At 36.7% G+C, this 23408-nt stretch overlaps 1 protein-coding gene across 1 annotated transcript in view; it reads right to left on the bottom strand.

Annotated features, from left to right (window-relative positions):
- LOC108965217 (ecdysone-induced protein 74EF) overlaps window positions 1–23408 on the bottom strand; it is a 131246-nt gene that overhangs the window by 83588 nt on the left and 24250 nt on the right. The window contains exon 2 of the mRNA XM_018927467.1: window positions 12048–12638. The gene's annotated coding sequence lies outside the window, so the exon portion shown is untranslated. The remainder of the gene's footprint in view (window positions 1–12047; window positions 12639–23408) is intronic.

A 23408-nucleotide genomic window follows, 5' to 3' on the forward strand; every position in this document is an offset into this window, starting at 1 on the left:
TACAGCTTGCACGGACGGACGGACAGACGGACAGACAGACATCCGGATTTCAACTCTACTCGTCACCCTGATCATTTTGGTTAGTATAACCCTATATCTCTTTTAGTTTTAGGACTTACAAACAACCGTTATGTGAACAAAACTATAATACTCTCTTTAGCAACATTGTTGCGAGAGTATAAAAACACAACTTACGCATGTCCGTCAGACTTAAATTTGCGAAGGCGCATATGAGTTGGACCGATTGCTGGCACGATGTGATTTTTCCTGATGAATGTTTAGTTTAGACGGACCTGATGGGTTCAGTTATTACTACCATGAAATGCACGAAAATAATTAACCTAGAATGAGCCGTAATTTTGCGGGTGGATCTGTGATGGTATGGGATGGGTTTTCCTACCGTGGAGAGCTGAAACTATGCTTTATTACGACGAAAATGGATTTGGAAAAGATGTTGGATGATGTGGTCATTGAGTATTTGGAGGATAACGTCGAAACTACGTTTACCTTTCAGCAGGACAATGCTTGCCTTCATGATTCCAAGAAGACAAAAGAAATTTTTTCTTACCGTTCAATACCGTGGCTAGGATGGACAGCTAGAACTCTGGATTTAAACCCCATTTAAAAGTTTTGGGCATAATTGCAAGGGCTGTGTATGCGAATGGGCGCCAGTAGTTAGCCGTGCAGGAGCTAAAAACAGCAAATTTGCAGCCGTGGCTGGATCTGGACAGAAGTATAATGCAAAAGTTAATTGAATCGATAACAGCCTGAATTTTCCAAATAATTAATAAGAATGGGGATGCAACTTCATATTAAGAGCATAAAATTTGCTAAACTTTTGTAAAAACCTCTTAATTTTCTAATTTTTTGTAATGCGGCTAAGTTCGCGTATAGCTAAATTGTATTTTCATTAATTTAACTCTTTTGTTTATGTAATACATTTGAAATATAATAATATTTTCTCCTGTTTTTCACCAATAAAGAAGTATTCTAAATTCAGTTACTTTTGACAATAACTCGTATGTTAAACCACCAAAAACCATGTGTGGCTAACCAAAGTTCAAGCACTGTAGATAAGGAAGTTGCCGGAACTGGTCATAAGACTCCTTCGAAATATTTGGCATTGTATCAAATCTCAAGCTCATAAATCACTGGTCTATAAATTGAAGTACATCACCTATATACTGTAAAGATGACCTATTGATGCATTTAGTGAAAGAATTACAGCTGTAACTGAGAGCAGAGCTGATTGCCTTGTATGCAATAAATATAATTTTTATGTTTACTCCAAGTATTATGGGCTAACCATTTGAGGATATCCACAATTTTGTGGCTATTAACTGTTAGAACTACGGTATCATCGGATCGTTCCTGTCTGTACTCCTTCTCCTAGTACTTCTCCGATCTCTGTGGAATTGTTCAAACAGAGTATAAGGGACATAGCAAATAATAAGGGGGAAATATTAGATATACATATGTAGCTGTTAACTTTGAACACATGTCATTTATTATATCTTCATTGGCTATCTTCTGTGCTCAGAACTTCAACGGAGGCGAGGAGGAGAAGATATTTATAGGAAGGCAGAGAGAAAATGGCAAGTGAGTTTTTTTAGTATTGCTCGAATCTTAAGAGTAATATTGTTAAGAAAGTTATTGTTGGAAACTCCAAGTTAACTCTAGTTTCAGGGGATCCTCAAATTATAGCTTCGATTCTTAGAAAGAGGCGGATACCAATGAAGTACCCCTTAATTATCCTTTCCATAGCAATGCGATATTAGAACGGTAACAAACTTGTAATGAAGTGCTAGTAGAAACATCTTAGTTCCTGCCTGCCTGTGATTTTTATAAGTAACTAAAAAACCTTGAATATGAGATCTTTAAGCAAAGAGATGAACTAGAGCCAACTTTATCCACTGGCGATCTTCAACTCAGAGATCAGCCTTAAAACTCAAGAGTATCTCAGCGTCGTTACAAATTGGTCAGTCAGAAGTAATTTTGCCATCAACCAAAATAAAACCTACTCACTAGAAGACTTAAGATCCCAGTGGCACGATACAGTGAAATATAATAGCATCAAGTCTCTTCGTGATAATATTGGTATGGGTGAAAAGCCACAGCTAAAATCCTTTTTACGTTAGATCGATCGTAAAAGATCTAGTGATCTCTTTTCCCTCAGTAAGTCTAGCCTCTTCCTAGGGGGTTTTGACAGGACATGGCACTATTGGCGTCAATGCTGTAAGGCTCGGTATCTTATCAAACGTCATATGCAGAAGCTGTATGAAAAAAGACGAGGTGGAAACAACCCAACACTGAAATTAATCTGTGAGATAATTACTAAAAATAGTAGAACACCTTTTTTTCTTTTATTGATATTTGTAGGTCTGTGCGCCAAAAATGGGTTAAGATGGATCAAGATTTATCTTAGCACTCATACATATACCTAATAATTTTAGAAAGAACATAGTTGACTTTATACTACGTATATCGGTCAATAACGGTTAATTCAAATAGAGATACCTTTTTCAATAAGCTCTTTTGACAGATCACGCGTGAGTCGTGTCAAACTAGTATTTTATCATGGAAAGATTTACGCTTGAATAAAATTCACGTTCCATAAAGAAGAAGCGTGTGAACTTCGCTCAGCTTTTGATCAACATAAACACAGCATTCAATATTGGATAATATTTGACCGAATAGACCACGGCCAGCAAGTGGTGAAGAAACTATAGCAGCCGAAACTGAGAGTGTACACGGAGACCATGAAGAGTTGATTATTCACCGTTCGCAGCAACTCGGACTATCATTGGCGCATTTTACGTCGAGATCTTAAATTGAAAGCGTGCAAAATACAGATTGTGCAAGAACTGAAGCCGCTCGACCTTAACAAGCGATATCGCTTTGCTCTATGGGCTCCTGAAAAGTTCCAAGATGATCCAACGTTTTGGAGCTAAATTTTGTTCAGCGATGAGACCCATTTCTGGCTCAATGGGTATGTAAACAAGTAAAATTGCCACAATTGTGACGAAGAGCAACCTGAAAAGATTCAAGAGCTGCCATTTTATCCAGACATACAGCGGTTGGTGTGGTTTTGAGTCGGTGGAATCATCTGTCCAATCTTCAAAAATGTATTTGATGACTGAAATTGAAGCTCGTGATCGCGGTGACATGCGGTTTCTACAGGACGGCATCACTTCCCACACATCACATCAATCAATTGATTTATTGAAAGATCACTACAGTAATTAAAGCGTAATTTCACGCTTTGGGCTGGTCTATAGGTCATCAAGATAGACACTTAGACTATTTCCTGTGTGGATATGTAAAGTCTAAAATCAATGCGAGCAATCCCGTTTCGTTTCAGGCCTTGGAGCAAAACATCACGCTTGTAGCTCAGCAGTTACCAGTCGAAATGCTCGAACGACTCATCGAAAATTGGACTCAACGGATGCAACATAGGAAACGTAGTCGTAGCCAATATTTTAAAGAGATAATCTTCAAAAAATAATTTCGAAAGAGTATTCTTTCCAACGATAATAAACACTCCCCAATAAATTTGAAGTTTCTGTCTTTTTTCTTTAAAAAAGTTGGGAGCCTCGGAATGGATCGCCCTTTTAGTCATAATTGTGATCCATTCACAGTTGAAGAATGAATAACATAGTTTGTAATACACGGAAGAAAATGTCGGACACACTATGAAATATATGTAGGTATTCATGATAATGAACAGACATGATTTTGCCATATCCATCTGTCCGTTTGTATAGACGTTTTAATATCACGAGTACTTTTCCCTCAGTTTTTGAGATAACGCTCTGAAACTTTGTACACATCATTATCTCCCAAAAAAAAAAAACTGTTCATTTGTCGGTATCGATATCGATATCGGATCACTGTAGTATTTAGTTGTCTTACACATGGAACGATCAAAATCAAGTTCTTATAGGGAAAACAAGATATTTTCATAAAATTGCCTTGACCAAGCAAAGCTACAATATCCTAAAGCTACACTATCAGACCACTATAGCATACTATTAGGTAGTCGAAACCCAATAACAAATATAATAATTTTGGTCGACCATTTTTTGCCATTTTTCCGCCAGAGACATTATTCCATCAGTGTAAAACTATCATCAGTGTAAGTCGAAATTTCCAGAACGTAAGCGAGCGAGCCATTGTTGTGCTACACGAACTGATATAGCATCGTCTCTGTAAACTTCACAAATTTCATTGGTAGTTTGCGTGGCATTCTTTCTATCCTTTTTTATACAAAAATTTCAAAATATAGCATTTTTATTATTATTTCTATTCATTTTTGAACAGCCGTAACTTTTTTCAACTTATCCGAATTTAATTTTAGTGAAATGATGCTTAAAATCAAGAATGATAGAATAGTACTCTATCATTCTTGGCTTAAAATCTCAACCCTCCAACACTATATGAGATGACACAATGTAATTGGTAGCAATATACGACTGCAACGACATCTATTGACAAAATACGAAAAGACTTTTTCGACTACACAATATATAGCCGCTATAAAAACTAATCGATCAAAATCCAGTGATTGTCTTTTGTATATGTGAAGCGGACTTCGGTACAACCGACGTTAATGTTTGTGTTGTTTAAAAAACACTTTTCGTTAAAGGATCTCTGATAGGTGAATAAACAGATCTAATGAAATGAAATGTTTTTGCATACGAAAGTTGTTTGTGAGCATTTTAACATCACTTGGACAGCTTCCTTGTAAGGCATTAGAAAACAATGAAACCAATTGCCGTTTGTCCACATGAACAACTTATACTTGTATTTGCAACAATCATAATAATTGAAATTATTAAAATGCAAATGCGGGCATAATCATATTTCACAGTTAAGTAATTAGCCGCTGTGAGGGAACGAAACCACCAATATATGTATGTATGTGTGCATGTAAGTCGGTTTAGTCATTGCGCCTCGTAAATTCATAATTAAATTAATGCTTGGGAATTCTCAACGAAAGTGTTAATACGTGACGATAGTATGAAGTACGTATGGATGCATGTATGTATTTACGTATACACTAGTATGTATGTATGTATGCACTATTAAGCATGTATGTAATTGCCTTTAGTCCAAAATATAGGAAAATTCAGTTATGCGCATGAAAAAAATAAATTAAACTAATTTCTATAAAACCTAGTTAAAATCGCACCCTTCCTCGGTGTGCACCCTCCCGGGCAAATTACGTGCGGGCTCGCTGGCGTCAACCTGCGCAGATGAACGTAGCAAAGCAAAAAGTGCCAACAATAGCGTTAACCCAGCTTGATGAGAAGCGGTAATGATTGATTAGGATGCGAAGCTTCGTTTGCGAACTCGTGGAAATTACAAATAAATAACTGTGAATTCAAAAAGCAACAAAAATTATGCAGATATCTAGCAATGAGAAAACGAGAGAAATAAAAAAAAAAAAAAAAAATTGTTTGTATAAAGCAACAAAAGTGAAAAAAATTGAGTTGTGTCGACCAGTGTAATTCGAAGCCCCTTTCTTCCGGAATCTTAGAGTTCAATAACTCCGAAATGAAATTACAACTGCCCTGCATAGATTACATGCCATAAAACCGAGTAGCGCGCAATGCAGCGCGCTTACACAGACGAAAACACACAGCTGTATGTGTGTGTGTGTGTATGAACGATTGTTCACACCAACAACAAGTAACGAACAGCCTTGCCACTGCCGCAAAATGTTGCCGACAGCGGTGCGCAGCGTCGTTGAAAGAAAAACCTCAACTGCAACATCAAAAACCAGATAAACCGAGGAAAACACTTTACATAACATGTTATTGAACTATGGAAAATAAAAACAAACCAGTTGCGATATGTTTATTATTGTTGTTGCTATTACTGGTGTGCTGCTGCTGCTGCCGTCACCGCTGCTATTTCTATTGCTAACTCCACTTAGTCGCTTAGTCGGCAACATATAATGCAAGTTAATGCGAGGCACTCCGGTCGTACGCTCCACGTACTCGTGTATGTGGTGAAAGAGAGTTCGGGCCGAGAGGGGGGGTCATTGCAATAATGCAATGGAGCCATTGCACAGGCGAATGCGGCTGAGCCAAATTCATTATAAGTGAAAGTCGGTTTGTTGCTGCAGTTCGTTAACATTGAACTACGTGAGTTGGTGCGCTGAGCTGAGCTGAGCTCAGCCGAAACGAAGCGAGCCGAGAGTGAGTTGCCTGGCTAGTTGTTGTTGTTGTTGCTGCTGCTGCTGCTGTTGTTTTTGTTGTTGTTGTAGGCTAGGCAATTGCACACCACTCAGCATGCATAGTCATAGCTAAATTGCATTAGGAACAACAGCGCAGCCACAATAACAATAAAGCGCAACAAAGAAAAGCAAAATGCAAAAACAACATACACACACAAACGCACACATATACGCAACACACTCATACAGTGACAGCACATGGATAGGCAAAAAGAAAGAGTGAACAACAAAAACGTCAAACAAATATTACCAGCATTAGAAACAACAACAACAACAGCAATAATACACGAACAGCAATGCCAATCGAACGAGCAAGCGTCGGCTATGTTTATTTTTGCACATTGTGGCAAACTTGTTGTTGGCGATGTGCAACAAAATGCAGCGCACCCGACGACCACGACGATGACGACAAAAAACAACAACGACGATTCGCTGGCGGTGGCAAACGCGAAGGCGAAGGTGATGGCTCTGGCGGCGGCGGTGGTGGTGTGCACGAGGCCGACGATAGCGAAAAGCGAAATGTGCAACTACTTTCGGCGACCAGCTGCATATTGTATGAGCGATGAGCGTTGAGCCATGCGGGCTATGGCGGCGGGTGGGGCTGAGTGGTTTTTCTACCCAAAACGCATGCGCTGCAGCAATAATGGAACGACTGACTACCAGTGAAGCGTAGTAGTAGTTGTCTAGCAAGTATCTAATGCCACTGCCACCAGCGCAGCTCAAACCCATACATATATACATACGTACATGTATGACAAATACATACAATAGCGACACTAATCAGTTGCAGTTGAAAATGCAACAACACCAATATGTGCGCATAAAGCAATACCAGTCTTCTTCTCCATTGCATTGCAGTTCGTCTGCCAACGGGCTGCACACCGACAATGTGATAATGTTGCCAACATATTGTGAAATACTTATTACTTATTTTATACCACATTTATGGCGATTACACAATTTTTTTTTTTTGTAGAAAAAGTTTTTGGAGTTAAATAATAATAACATAGAGAGGACGCTCAAATTGTTCACACCAATGTAAGTACATTTGTTTGAGCGTATAAACCTACAAGTAGTCTGGGAATAAAGTTTCAAACCTTATCATAATTTTTTGCTAAGCGATTCACTGATATTCAGAATATGCTGGTATTTGTGTTCTACGGATATTAAAGTAGCACTCGCCGAATTAGCTTTCCTTAGAAGGCGATTTGTGTGCTTTTAATCACTAATTGTTCAAAGGTTAATTGTTGGAGACAGTGAACAACAGGCAGAAACGTTCTTCGACTGCACCGAAACTATAATACCGTTCACAAGTGTATTTTTTTATAGCGTAAAGGGGTAAAAAGAGATCGTTATCTTGACTATAGTAGTCAAGTAGTGAGTATAATATCTTCGAATAATTTCTTCGAAAATGGTATCCTAGCTTTGGACAATAATTCTCGCCAAATTTCGTCATATCTCGTCAAACAGAATAGTTTTCCTTACAAGCACTGTACTTTGGTCGATCAGTTTGTATGATAGCTATTCGATATAGTAATTCGATCTGAACAATTTCTTAGGAGATTGTACCTTTCCGTTGAAAAATAATTCTTGCTATATGCTATAGGCCTACGATTGAAAAGTTTGTTTAGAGATTGTATCATCGCTTTGGAAAATTATCCGCACCATATTTTGTGAAGATATCGTCAGTTTTTATGACTGTAGCGGTCTGTGATATCGGCGGTTCCGGTATATGAACAGCTTGTTTCCTTGCACATAGGTTAGGTAAAGTTAGGTTAGATTGATGTTCCCTACGAGGTCGAGACGAAGGAACACACTTAGACCGTTACGTACCGTCTTTTTCCTTGTCTTGAAGTCATAGGAAAACACCGCTGTAGTTGGATATCCGGTAACGGCCATGAATTTATCACAAAACTGCTTAGGTTATTTATTTCTATTTCTGCTATTTCACCTGGATGTGTAAAGGTATGAGATCGGAGCTGTTTTTGCTTGGTCTGATCTGACAAAAGTAAAACATGCGAAGAAAACGTGTTGAGGTTATTTATCTCAGCTGGCAGTCGATAAGGTCCTCCAGCTTACTGCGTGAATACCGATCGTACAGTATTTAGTAAGAACTCTTACAACTATTGAAAGGTAGGAAGCCTTCAAAGACGGTCGAAAGATCGTTGAAGACAAGTCTCGTTCTGGACGACCTTCTGATGGGTGGATGCTTTGGGGTATGGAACGCGTTTTTGCTCGACTCGTCTCGATAAAGCTGTCTCTTTGGACATGCTTGATCGTACGAATTCCGATCCCATATTCATGGACGGCATTATAACTGCCCATGAGATGGGGTTTTATGACTTCAACTTGCAAACTAGTCAACCATCATCGGAAAGGAAGGAAAAAACCGAACCGAAACCAAAAAAAACTATGCAAAAACACCACTTAGAAATCAACGGAATGCTAATATTTTTCGATATTTGTGCTTTGGTGCATCATTAATTCATTCCAGATTAACAGACGCTCAATAAGAAGTTCTATTTGAACATGTTGAGGCTTTTTCATGAGGACATCCGTGGAAAACGGACGGAATTCTAGAAAAACAATTCATGGATTTTACATAATGATAATGCCCCATCGCATGGTGCCACGATTGTGATCGAATTTAAAGCAAAAAACGCAATGAATACCATAGATCAACCGCTGTGTTCGCCAGATTTGGCTTTGTGTGATTATTTCTGGTTCCCCAAACTGAAATTGCCGCTCCTTGGAATCCGTCTTCAGTCGATCGGAAAGATAGAACCAAATATGCTGAAGGAGCTGAAGATCATTCTAAAAAGTGCTTATGAAAAATGTCTGGATTACTGGTCCGAAATCGATGGTTTCGACAAAGGAGCAACATCTTGGTGAGAAAATAACGGGAGCAGAATTTTCGAAGACTGCGGGAGTAGTTCGCGTATATACAGAAAGACGTACATGGCTTAATCGAATCGTTTATATATATATATATTTTTATATAGTCGCCGACGTTTCCTTCCTTGTGTGAGAAACTTCGTGACAAACTTAATGTACTCTGTTCAGCGTCCAAATACCAATAACGTTGGCTATACACAAGAACAATCTCGATGCGGTTAAATATTTTATTAACGATATTTTCATCATGGTAAGGCTTATAACTAATACTTTCTCTGGGAAACCCCATTCAGAAAAGACTGATTTCGTCAAGGTTGGCAATAATATTTGTCACGAAGTTATGGCAGTGGCGACCGCGACTATGGTCACATTTCTAATTTGCTGTTTTTGCTTGCCGCTGTTTATGTTTGGCAGTTGGTTGCCAATTTGCCGGCGGGAACTAGTTTTCATTTTGTTACTCAATCGTTGGACAAACATAACCAAGTATGTGCATAAGCACTTACATAGGTTTATATTATATGTATGTATGTATGTGTTTTTGTGTGCTTTACCTACAAACTCTTGTAATACAGTTTAGTCATTTAGCTATTGGAAAATTCACAATTTCCAGTTTTGATGCATGTAGTTTCTTTGAACCGATCTTTCTACTACCGTACAATACACTAGAGCTCGGTTGGAAAAACGAATCTTGTCGAAGGAAAACTTGTCATAATAATGGTGAATAAGGAAAATGTGAAATGGCAGTGAATCGGGAAAAGCGAAGAGTGGGCTCGGGCTGTTTGAATAGCGAAATCAAACATTTCCCTTTCAACCGCAGTCAGACCCATACAGAAGATACACAAGAAAACTTGTCTATATACATACATATGTATGTATGTTTGTAGCGGTAAAACATTGCAGAAAAGCGAACAGCAGAGAATGTTAAGAATAACTTGAGTGCTACTCTTCAAGGCTTTTCTCATACATTTTCTAAAGCTGCATAAATTATTTAATATTATTTTATTAGCTACAAATTTTAGAATTTCATACGATTTTTAACATTTTGACATTCAAGGCGAGTTGCCACAGCAAAAATTAATACCATAACAACTAAAACAAAGGCAGACGAGTTTGAACCTTAGCTTGCACTTGAAAATCCCCAATGCGCATGTCAATAGCGATGGCATTGCTACAAAAGGTGCATTTCGCCTCATCCTTGAACACAACGGTCGCACAGCCACTACATGAAAACATAGCAAGTGTTATGTAAGAGTAGGTCCGCGCCTCAATGTGAAGGCCTTAATACTCAGTTGAACATAAGAACAACATAGGCAGTCAAATGTTAATGAATTGTGCTTTTTTAGACGTCTGATTTTCAAGCAAAAACAAAATGCATATAAATGCGCGGTTAGCGCCCATATTTTAGCTTTCTTTTAAAGATAAGGGTTTGGTATTAGATAGATAGATAGACAGAAAATTGAGGCTTTGCACAGCGACCAATGGTCTATTGTGTTCTCTGCTATGGTCACGAAGGTCACGCACTCTGAGGTGAGCTGATCCTTCTTCACGTAGATGAAATCTTGGGTCTTGAACCGCAATCTAGAATCAGGTATTCTGGAGTTTCCTGTTCCATGTCGCAAAAAGGGTAGTTTGCGCAAGAGACATCGTCCATGTTGGACAAGTGCTTCTTGTGCCTGCAGTGCCCTGTATTGGGTTTGACATTATGTTCTCAAAACAATTTCGGACAAATGACCACGGCGTTCATAAACTCAAAAACATTGTTCAGCGGTGCTAAATCGAACATCCTGGCGGCCAAGCAAAAGACCCACGACTTGAAATAATGCGATAACCAAAAATTTCCCTCAACAAATTCATTGTATCATTGGCTCGAAGGCATGCAGTATCGTCTTGTTGAAACCAAAGCTCGTCCACATCAACTTCCACCAATTTAAGCACAAAAAAGTCATTAATCATGAGTTTTTGACGTTCACCAATGCCTTCAACATTATGACTAGCTTCATGCGTGGATGCTCTGAAACACAAACGAAAAGCTTCAGACATGTCAGAACACTGCACTCCGGAATTTCGTAGATATAATTCCTGCAGTCATAAGACAATACGCCGACCTAACTTCGGACGCAAATAACTTCAGACATACACTGACCGCTATTTACCGTGAAGCCATAAACACGTACTTGGCGTACTTGAAGTCAAAACTCCACCCATTGCAGACGACGAGCTCGTGTTGACACGAGAATCAAGAGTGATCCTGCGTAGCTTCGTTCTGGATACTGTAGCAGGTTAAATTCCTACTTATCCCAAATCGACACTGACTTATCAAATATATGTCCAGCATGCACGAGTCCCCGCATGACACTAACCACCTCTTTGTATACCTAACTAACCCTACAAATCTAACAACCCTTACCCCATGGTCCGAAAGGGCGAAACAGCACGTTTCCTGAGGCCACCCTTGGATTACGTCGATGACAACTTATCTGAACCTTATCACCCTAACAGAGAACTATATAACCGTACAATTACAATAACACCGTGTAAATTTTTCAAAAAAAAAAAACTTTCTTGTGAAAATCGGAAGCCATGGACATCTTGTTTTGGGCTCAGGTACCAAAGATTGTTCCGGAGTCAGTCCATTTATTATAAAATGGCAAACCAAGCTGAGTGTAAATCAAGTAACAGATGTCAAAAGGGCGAACTCTTTCAAAACCGCACGGCCAAAAAAAAAAATACCCTTTAGGAGGGCATGTACATACACACATAAGTGCATAACAGATTTTTGATTTCAAATATGTTTTCCTACCAAATCACTCTCACTTCAGAACACAAAAGCTGTTGCTTCCAATCAATTTGAGCAATTCTTATACAAAGATATCGATTGGAAAAATTATGCTTGTAATTATGTTGTACTCACCTTATTAAATATCGAATTTTTAACGCGCCGAAGATAGTTTTTGTTATTCGTTTCTCTGTAAAAAGGCAGTGTTGGATAACGATTTGTTAATTTAATTTTTAATATTATTTTACAATGCTGTTCTATACATTATCAGTTAATCAGTCGTTTTTGAGTGGTTACACTTTGCGTATTTTATTAAAAAGAAACAAATTATTATTTAAAGTTTTTTGTGTGCTTTCTTGCGCGCTTTTCTGTTTAACGACTTCACAACTGCAAACCGTTCTTAACCGCCTGTACACATAGCTCATACCTTTCAAAACCGCGAAAGCACACTTTAAATTAACGACGAATACCGTTGGTTAGTTTGGTGTTTTGTTAACAAATGATTTATTCCAAATATTTATGGAATTGTAAGTTTTAGTTGTTTTTGTTGTTTTTATTTGGTTTCTTTTAATTTCAACACTGCTATATTGGCATTTTTATTTTGCATCGAATTCCATGAATATGTAAAGTCTTGCCATTAACATCCACAAATCCCACCTTAGTTCTTCGGGGACGCATTTATAGAAGTTTATATAACCCAGCATTGAAACGTGAGCTCATTGAAAACTGCAAAACACAACAAGAAAACCAAACAATATATATTATTTGTGGAAATATTTAGGATTTGTATAAAAAATATATATGTACTCTACATAGATGCAAATCCTATAGCATAAAAGGTATATAGATATCTTTATCTTGATTTTAATAGGTCAGTTCGTATATATTGGAATTTATCAATATGCTGTGGCTAAGTGAGTCGTTGTGACTTAGAAGAGAACACAACAGACCTTAGGTTGCGGAATAATCATCATTTATTTATTTAATCTATATAAAAGGTCCTTTTCTATAGTAGTTCTATCTAAAAAAAATATAACCGGAGATTGTAGCGCTGGGTTGGATATTAATCTGTAAGTAATTACGGAAGATACCTTGTCAAATAAGAAAGGTTTCTAACAAAAACTTGCTATATGCCATAATGGTCCGATCTAAACAATTACTTTGGAGATTTGAAAATTCTCTTCCATAATTCATGGCAAATTTCCTGCAGGTAAAAAATTTTTCTTGTATAGTATATGCCAGAGTAGTTCAACGTCGGCGGTTCTAAACAAAGAGCAGCTTAACTCGGTACCAACATGTAAATGGACAGATAAAGACGCTGATCATTTATATATGTAGATATATATAATTATAGGGTCTTCAAAATTTCCTCTTAGGCGTTAGCTAAAAACTTTGTTCCAAACTTAATTCAGGTTCAGCCTTAAAAAAATATGTATGGTAATTAGTTAAAACTCTCAATTTGTTGGTTAAAAAGTATTGGAGTGGTCCAAGTCTTGCTGGTAGCACTCATGGTGTGGGTAGCTTTGGAAATACTTATATTTGTTTCATATCAAGTCGGATGGATTCTCAAATGTAAACAGAATTCTGTATCTGTATCTGTAATCTGTATCGTCTGAACTAAGCAATTGCCTAGTAGCGGAGCTTTGGGCAGCAGGAGAGAAACTGTGTTCCATTAAGACGCAAATCGATAGTGATTATACACAAGTTCTAGGAGCTTCGTGGAGAGGTTCTGGGATTTCTTACTTAAAATTACTTAGTACAGGAGTCATGTTAAAACAGTAATGTTGTGTTTATCCAATTACTAGCATCAGAAGTATTCATTTACATTGAACATGGATAAAAATATACCCTTAACAGGTACATTTCTTAAATCATAAATAGTTATAAAAAGATAGATATTTCCATTGATTTTGATTATAATATGCTATAGTGGTCCGATATCGCCAGTATCCACAAATAAACAGCTTCTTCGGATAGACGAATCTCAGCTTGTCCGGTTGATCATTGGTAAACATATTTTATAGGATCCCCGAAGTTTCCTTCTAAGTTTCCCCAGGGAATAGAATTTGCCTGCAGTGTTTTTTGGCTTGCCTCGAAATTTCAGCATAGTCTTGTCAGAAATAGTGCTATGACGTTCAGCTTGAACTGATATTATAGACTTTGAATGAGTTTCTTCTAATAAAAAGACATTTGAAGTTCAAGCGACAAATTTCACCCGTCATTGAGTTTAATGGGTGCTCAACTGACAGTAGAAAAAGCTACAAGGTCTGATCTAAGACTTAAATGTGGTGCTACATGGAGTAGTTAGCTCTTGGAATTCGTTTCAATGATCCTTTGGGGAGATTCGCGGTGACTAAGGTCTAAATGCAAAGGTAGGTAGAATTGACATATTCAAGTCGCTGTGGAGTCACACTGCGTCCGGGTGTCGCAGGTTTTAGATCGGCCTCGAACCCGATAAAGCTGTAAAAGGTCTCCCTTCCACACTACCATTTGAAACAGAAATATGCTTGCAAAAACTTAATGTATCCTCTTCAGGATAAAAATGAAAGGCATTTATATATAAACATATTCGTTTTAGAGTTATTTTTTAATTGCGTTGCTTTTTAAAAGAATGTAAGAAACATAAATATTCAAAATGAGGTCTCCAACGCGTTTTATTATTATTTTCCTTATTCACATTTGCTATATCCATACGTACTTATGTACGTATATACTTAAATGCTTTTCGCGAAACATTCTCAACAAAGGTGTTTACGAGTGGCGATCTCAAAGCTCACTACGAAGCGAAATTTTGCATGAACACACACACACACATGTACATTCGAGTATGGATGACATTAGTAGTAGGTAGTTTTAGTACGAAAATACGAAATATCGAATAGGCGCACATGCTTCGAACGAAAGCTTTTTCGATTTTATATGCGTATTTAAGTGCTTATTTATTTATAGGCGTATGTGTACCTATATATGTAAATATGTAAAAGTGAGTGTGTATAAACAATAAATCGGCAACTTATAGGTAAAAGCGAGTCATGCTTCATACATGATTTAGCAAAATGAGGTGTCTATATTATTATTATTTATATATATAAAGGTATATGTTTACATATATACACGCATAAGTATGTATATGCAAACATATATGCATATTTATCTTCATTTATGCCTATGCATTTATTTGTGCATGCATTGGTGCGCGCGATTGTGTCCCGCATTAGCCGAGCATGTTTGCGATGACCTTCCCACACTGTCATGGCTAAATAAAAAGCTCGGTATACATCATATACGAGTGCTCAAAGCACTTATGCATATATGGTGTTTTTACATAAGTGCGTATGCTCATATAAATATTATATTCGGAGAATATCAACTTATGCAGGCCGCCAATATCGGAATTAAGTCGCTATAGACGAGGAATTGTAGAAACGCTAACCAACAAAAATCACATATCATGAATTTGTTCAACATTCTTCGAATATATGTACAGAAGTATTTAAAAAATCATATTATTCAGGGAATTCTAAATCTCAAAAATCAAAAACCCAAATTTGATACAAATACCAAACCTAACTCGGTTCCAGTCCAGAAGTTATAGTCATAAACGAAGTATAACTAATAAGAACCATCAAATTGTCACTCGCTCAAAAAGACTCGCATCGTATGGTAGAGAGTTATGTGTGAAAAATAAGGTAGTGTTGCTTTGAAAAACGTCTATGACATCATGATAGGTGATGAATCGACAAGTTACTCCTTTTTTTACCTTATGTTAAAAATAAACTGAGAGGTCGACACCTGAAGAGGCGGTTGATGCATTCAGAACGCATTTTTGGTAGGTACCTTCAAACAGAGTGTCAAAAGTGCTTCGAAAATTGGAGCAAGTGCATGCAAAAGTATATAACGGGTTATCCAAGTAGAGGTACTTTTTTCAATAGCCTTTTTTTTTGACAGATCACGCGTGACTCATGTCAAACTGTCATGTTATTTTTGTTCAGTATTGTTTGGCATTTCCTCATGGAGAGACTTACGAATGAACAACGTTTACAAATTGTTCAACTTTATTGCGAAAATTCATGTCCTGTAAATAATGTGTTTCGCGTGCTTCGCTTAACTTATGATCAACGTAATCGGCCTACTGAGCGTACTATTCGCCACGCCATCACCCATTTTGAGATCCAGCATTAATTATTGAACAATAGTCGACCGAAGAGACTACATCTAGCACGCACTGAAGAAAATAGAGAAGCCGTAGCTAAGACTGTACATGAAGACCGTGGAGAGTCGATTTGATACAGCAAAAACTGAAGTCGCTCGACCTTCCCAAGTGACATCGCTGCGCTCTATGACTTTTTGAGAAATTAAGAAAAGATCCGCGTTATCGAGAATTCGAAAAAATTACCGCATTTCGGAAGAAGAGCAACCTGAAAAGATTCAAGAGCTGCAATTTCACCCAAAAAAAAACCGCGGTTTGGTGTGGTTTGTGGGCCGCTGGAGCCATCGATTCATATCTCTTCAAAAACGAAGCCGGCAAAAACGTAACTGCCAATGGCATTTATGGTGCCATGATAACCGACTAATTGTTACCTGAAATTTAAGCTCGTGATCTCGGCGAAATATGGTTTGAATAAGACAGCGCCACTTCCCACACATCGCATCAATCAATGGATTTATTAAGAGGACACTTCGATGAGCAGATAATTTCACGTTTTGGGCCGGTCGATGGGCCACCAATCACAGTTAGAATTTCTTCTGTGGGCATATGTAAAGTCTAAAGTCTATGCTGACAATCCTGCTTCGGTCTTGGAGCAAAACATCACGTATGTCATTCGCGTATGACTTAACCGCGGCCAACATTTGAAAAATAATCTTCAAAACATAAATGCCAAAGAATGTTTTTTCGAATGATAGTAAGCATTAGCCATTAAATTTGAAGTTTCTGTGTTTTTCCTTTAACAAAGTATGAAATCTCGAAACGGATCATATAGATCTTTATGGAGAACAATTTGGGAAAAAATAATAAAATCGGTCATGATTAATATTTGTTTTTGTGATCTAAGCTCGCCCCATAAAAGACAACCCCCGTATGGACAGTTTTTTTAGCCATATACCTTTGAAAACGTAGAGAAAATAMATAAATGTAAATACAACTACAAAGTGTTTACCTTTCAAATGCATTTTTATTATTTCGGTTATATTATCCAGCAAGCGATTTGAGTAAAATAAAGTTATTACGTATGTCAAGTTGTGGAGTACGTATGCATACGTAATGTCATATTTACGTACTCGTACACGATTCGCATGCGAAAAATTTCAGCAATCACAAATCGTGCAAGTTTTATTTATCACATCTTTTTTGGCCGCCGAGCACCTGCGCCAATGCCACAATGCCACTGCCACTGTCAGTGCCACTGCAACGCAGGTACATTCACACTGCAGTGCTGCTGCTGCTGCTGGTGGAGCCGAAAGGGTGTGTGAGCTGCAGGGGCGTCAGCAGCAGAGCAGGATGACCGCCACCAAAACGAATCGGCCATTCAACTCAAACGGAGCTTGAGCTTTTATTTATTTGATATTTTGACAATACGATTTGAACAAATAAAAAACAAAAATTCAAAACTGGTAATTACCACAAAAGCAGGACAGTTTTGCTAAACGGAAACAATATTAACAGCAACAAATAATTTTTATTATTTTTGTATGACTACTCATAAACGTTTATAGATTGTCTTTTTTTGTTACTTTTGCGTATATATTAAAGTGTGGGCGAATAAATAATATCTCACCGCTGATGAATACAGTTACAAATACAAATTTACGCAGTAATTATTGTGAGGAGTAGAAGTAATGGTCAAGAAATTAGCACTGTAGTTCTAATTTGCATGCTTTCTTTCAATATTTAAGCTAAGTTGAGGGCTTTATATCATTGATGAATGAAAGCAAAAGTAAATCAAATATTATGCTTGAACTTGGAAAATTGGTTATCTTAATCTAAAAAGTTAAAAATCTTATGATTTTGATAATTTTATCTTATGTTTTGGGGTATAAATCTCATGTCTGCATAAATACTTGTCGATCATTTTCGATAAGTCGATTGTATGCTCGATAATTCAATCAATTACACCCAGTCAAGTTCACCTTTGAACTGAAATGATAAACCTCCTTTTTTTTCTGCATGGGTTTCCTCGAGTAAAAAACAGCCTTTTTGTCCTATAAAAATTCATTATTTTATTAGAGTTTTTGGCAGGATAAGTCCTTACAGAATTATCTAAAGTGAAAAAAATACGTGATTTAGTTAAAACCATAGAACTTGGACGAAAGAACAAAAAAAAACTGAAAATTGGATTTTTGGCAGACATTTATAGATTTATCCACAAAAAGCCTTCCTCGAAGTATTTTAGGATTGTATCTCAAAGACCTTTGGAAAATTTCATGAAAATCGATTGAGTAGTTCTCGAGATAACTTACGAACCGACTTCAAAAACACAATCCCGAGAAAAACGCGTTTAAGGATGGAGCACTTAACCTAGCTAGCCTCGAGCGAGTATCTCTATCTCCACCTTCTCAAAGTAGTATCGTCGAGACTATTACTCGGATAAGCTTGAGTTTAGGACAATATTGTAAAACCACAAAAAAATCGAATTTTTGAAAGTCGTAAAACCATGTAACCCCTCAAAGAGGAAAACAAACAACAAACCTAGAATAAACAAAAAATGTTAACTTCGACGGTACCGGCCTTAATACACTTCCCAAGTTGATGTTCTTCTTAAAAGAACTTGATTTTGGTCGGACAGTTTGCTTGTAGTAGCTACAAGCTATAGTCCAGTCCACTTTGGATAATAGTCCATGCTAAATTTTGTGAAAATATCTTTTCGTTTTTTCGCTCGGTTAGTTTGTATGATAGCTATATGGTACAGGGATGCGATCTAAACGATTTGATCCGAGTTTGTATGGCGGCTTTGGATAATAATTTATGCCAAATTTTGTAAGGATACCTTTTCAAATAAAAACAATTTTCCACACAAGATCTTGATCGTTCGGTTGGTATGACAGCTATACGTTGTAGTAGTCCAATAGAGGTGGTTCCGACAAACGACCTGCTTCTTGGAAATAAAACGAGTGCAAAATGTATAAAATTGCTGTTGCTGGTTGTGGAATTTTATAAATATTTGAGGAAAAAAAAAATAGTAGACTTTTTAATATACATACATTTCGTGCGAAAACCATTCGTCGCAATACTTTTTGTCTAGATTGGTTTGACTGTGCCAGCTGAGCCAAACGTCACACCAAAATGATTATTAGTATTTAGTACACGCTTGCCTTTCTGAAGAAATGAAATTATTCAACAAAGAAGTTCCATTATATTTTGTGTGTGGAATAAATTTCTGGTGCTGAACTATTCAGAATGTTGGGAAAAGGCCTTCGGTGATAATTGGTTATCCCCAACAAGGGTTTTTGACACGTTGATGACGAACCACGTCCTAGACGGCCATCATCATGATCAACACGTCAATAAAATGAAGTATTTGTTGCCTCAAAATCGATAATTAACAGAGGAGATCTTACTAGCAACGTTAGAATATCGAAATGATCAGTCAAAACCATTTCGAAAGATCAATTGGGGCTAAGAAATGTGGAAGGACGATTGGTTCCAAAATCACTAAATTTGTTTTCGAAAAACAGCGTCGTGTTAACGTTTGTGAAAGCATGCTTTCCGACTACTAGGATGTCATGATACGTATTATAACAGCCGATGAGTATTGGATCTATGCTTATGACCCGAAAACAAATGATCAATCGGCCGAATATCGTGACAAAAGTGATCCGAAGACGATAAAACCTCGTCAAAGCAGGTCAAATATCAAAATTATTGTAACAATTTTTTTCGATTATCTAGGTATCTTGCATTCCGAATTCCTTTCGATCGGCCAAGCTGTCAACAAGGAATAGTATTTGAGTGTTATTCGTCGTTTTCGCGAAGCTATTCGTAAAAAGAGGCGGATTTGCGGGCGGACAACTCTTAGTTTTGCACTTAGTTTTTGCACTACTGCATTTATACTTCCTAAATTTTCAACCAATACCGGGCCGCTACCACCATAGTCACGTTTATTCAGCAAACTCAAACGACCGATTCGGGGAAACCGTTTTGAGTTAATTGAAGACAATAATCGTGAAACCCTACTAGGTACTACTTGTGGGCTGTTCCCGAAATTGACTCTAACAACTGTTTCGGGGATTGGAAAAAATGTTGGCATAAACTCATAGCACTAAATGATGGCTTAAATTCTGTCGTTATAAGCGCAGCGAATGTGGCTATTGAAAAATTTACATAAACTATGCTTATGCCTTCTCCATATCGTCTAATTGGTATGCATAAATAATTTGAAGGTTTGAAATGTTCTTTTGAAGGTCATTCGGCTAGAATTTATTAGATAAAAGTTTCTTTTTTAAATTGACCATAAGAACAAAATAAAGCGCTAGATTGAGTTTTAACTCAAATTGTTTTGCACAGAAGAACATCAAAAGATATTTTTGGTTTTAAGACCAAATTTTTTTATGAAAATAAGCGAAACTTAATTGTGGAGCTGAGCTGTTGTTAAAATCGCAAGTGCATATGTCTATGAAAACAGTACCGACAATTTTACTTGTGTATCTTTAAAGAATTACAGAATACATAACTATGTGGGTACGCACTTGCCATATAAGAAATACAAATGCATACAACTAGTCTTCCTTTGTTCTCAATAGCTTTAAAGAGCAATATTTAAATGTCTCACAATCCATCTGTAATCACTTGTGTATATAGTAAATATATGTATATACTATATGTAAGTATGTTCATGTGTTTGCTAACGCACTATTCCTTTGTTCTTTTAAATAGTAATTGTTAACAATTTCATTACTTCTATTAAGCAGATGAACAAACAACAAAGATGCTGAAACATCTTTCATTCGAAAAAAATATATATACTAATTACACTATTTAACATATTTGAGGAAAAAATTTGCGCCGAATGAGCTAAGAGGTCTGTAGGGAATTTGAGGTGTCTTGATTACGAATTTGAGTTCAAAAAATTTCCATCAAGTACAGATCTTTTTGTCATTTTAGTGAATATTGATGGTTTGACCCCTATACCCTTTGAATACAGCACAAAAAATCCTACTCATTAGGAAATTTTTATTATCTTTTTCAGTTTTAGTAACCCAAAAGTAGCAAGAAACAATATCTAACAGCAAAGTTGCAAAATCACTATAAACTAGCGTTATTTATATTGTTTTTTCTATGGGTTTTATTAATTTTAATAAAAGCGTATACTAAAAGTTACAGCTGTGAATTAAAACAATATTCTGTTAGACTTCCTATAATAATCCGTGCAAAATTTGATCTGATTTTTATCTCGACAAATAAAAAAGTTTTCCTTACAAGGACTATATTTGGATCGGCCAGTTTGTATGGCGGCTGGTGAAAAGTTTAATGAAGACATCTCGTAAAAAAAAAAAGTGTTTTCTATACATGGACATGATTTTGGTCGATCAGTTTATACGGAAGATATACGCAATTTCTTGGTAGATTATGTTCCTACAAATAAAAAAGCTTTCCAAGCAGGGACTTGAATTTTATCGATATCGACATTGGTTCCGATAAATTACCAGCTTCTTAAGGAGAAAGGAATGTGTGCAAAATTTCAGGTAGAGATTTGAAACTGCACGACTAGTTCGCGTTTATACAGACAAACAGAGAGACATAGGGTCCATATCGGTAAATGGTTGGGAAAAGCACTACGTCCATCTCTACAGTCATGGTCTGTGAATTTTGTCAAATAAACGAGGGTTGGCAAGAGAGATATAAGAATATCTCGGGATCCAAAGATAAAAAAAAACATATTTTAGTCATCGAAAACAGCTTAATTTTTTTTTTTTTCAAAATATTCCTCATTATGATTTATAGACATTGTGACAAAGATAGGTTTTTGGTTTTAAATTCGGTCTCGATACGTTGGTACATTATCAGCGTGTTATATGTTCTTCCACAATTCTAGCCGTTTTTTGACGGTACTGCGGTCTTAACGGTAACTGCTTATTGATCGTTTGTCCCTTCGAAACAAGTTCAAGCACCATTTTCTTCAATTTTTTAATATTTTCATCAGTTGAAGAGGTCGAAGTTCGTCCCGAACGAGACATGTCTTCAACGGTCTCTCGACCGTCTTTGAAGGCTTTGTACCACTCGTAGGCGTGTGGTTTTGATAAAACTAAATCCCCGTAAGCCTTTTTTCAATATCAGCAAGGATTTCGCACATGAAATTGAATGAAATTTTAGACAAATTCTTAGTTTGATATTTGTGTACATACATTGAAAAAATCTACCGATATGTACCGACTAAAGCAGCTGCTTGAAACAAATTTTTGACAGTTCGCGCTCACATTTGGCATAGTAATCAAGGACAGACCATCCAAATAAGGAAAATAATTTTTTTTTTGAAATATCATTGGAAATTTAATTACAATTTCCGGGTGCTTTTGTAGTTTTGCATGAGTTTGAACCATGTGCCCTCTGATTTGGGCATCTCCAAAAAATGTCTTTTGAACGTATCAACCACCTCTTTAGATGACGTTGACCTCTTAGTTTATTTTTTGGAGTCAAATGTTCATGCAATATGGATTGTATGCTGGACCCACTAATGAATATAGATGTCTTTATCTTATATTACGATCTTGCTCTATTAGTTTGCGCACAACATCAATAGTTTCCGAAATAACAACTGATTTTGATGAAGTTTATTTGAAAACCCGTCTTGGAATGATCTACGACCTCGATTGAATTCACCAAACCAACGATAAACACTGGTCTTTGTTGGAGATTAATCGTAGGTTAATCCATGTCGGGCTTTAATTTCATTATTTAGCCAATAAGAACATTCTAAGTTACTGTAAACAACACAAATACAGTTTATACCCTTTTATTCAATTCACACCAATTTCCGCATATCAATATCATTATTATTATTGTATTAGGATAGAAGTATGAGTGAGATATAGGGCCCTGTATATACATACATACGTACATACAACTTAAATTTGGAGGGGATTTTGGTAGGCTGGTTACGGCCGAAGATAGCCTACCGCACTTTTACTATTATACATATTAATTTATATTTGCGGCTTTATGCTGTACAGTATGTACATATGTACATAAATATGTATGTATTAGTGTGCTTATACGCAGTTAGAATGTGTGGCTGTGCTTAAGTATGTCTAACCGAAGCGCAGCTCGACCTCAAGGTCGTTTGGCCTAAAACGTTGCTAGACTGTTTAATAACATAACCAGAAGTGGCTAACAGTGTAGAGTGAAAAATGTTTATAGAATTAACGCGAAAAGTATTTGTCATAATTGTGAAGCATAAAAACTACAAAACTTCAAAATAAACTAAATAATTTGCATAAGGTGAAAAAATTATAATTCAATGAATATAAAAAAATAAATTTAAAATGGAAAAATTAATTTTT

This window comes from Bactrocera latifrons, unplaced genomic scaffold (assembly GCF_001853355.1).
Source record: "Bactrocera latifrons isolate USDA-ARS-PBARC rearing strain unplaced genomic scaffold, ASM185335v1 scaffold_1, whole genome shotgun sequence".
NCBI classification, from domain to species: domain Eukaryota; kingdom Metazoa; phylum Arthropoda; class Insecta; order Diptera; family Tephritidae; genus Bactrocera; species Bactrocera latifrons.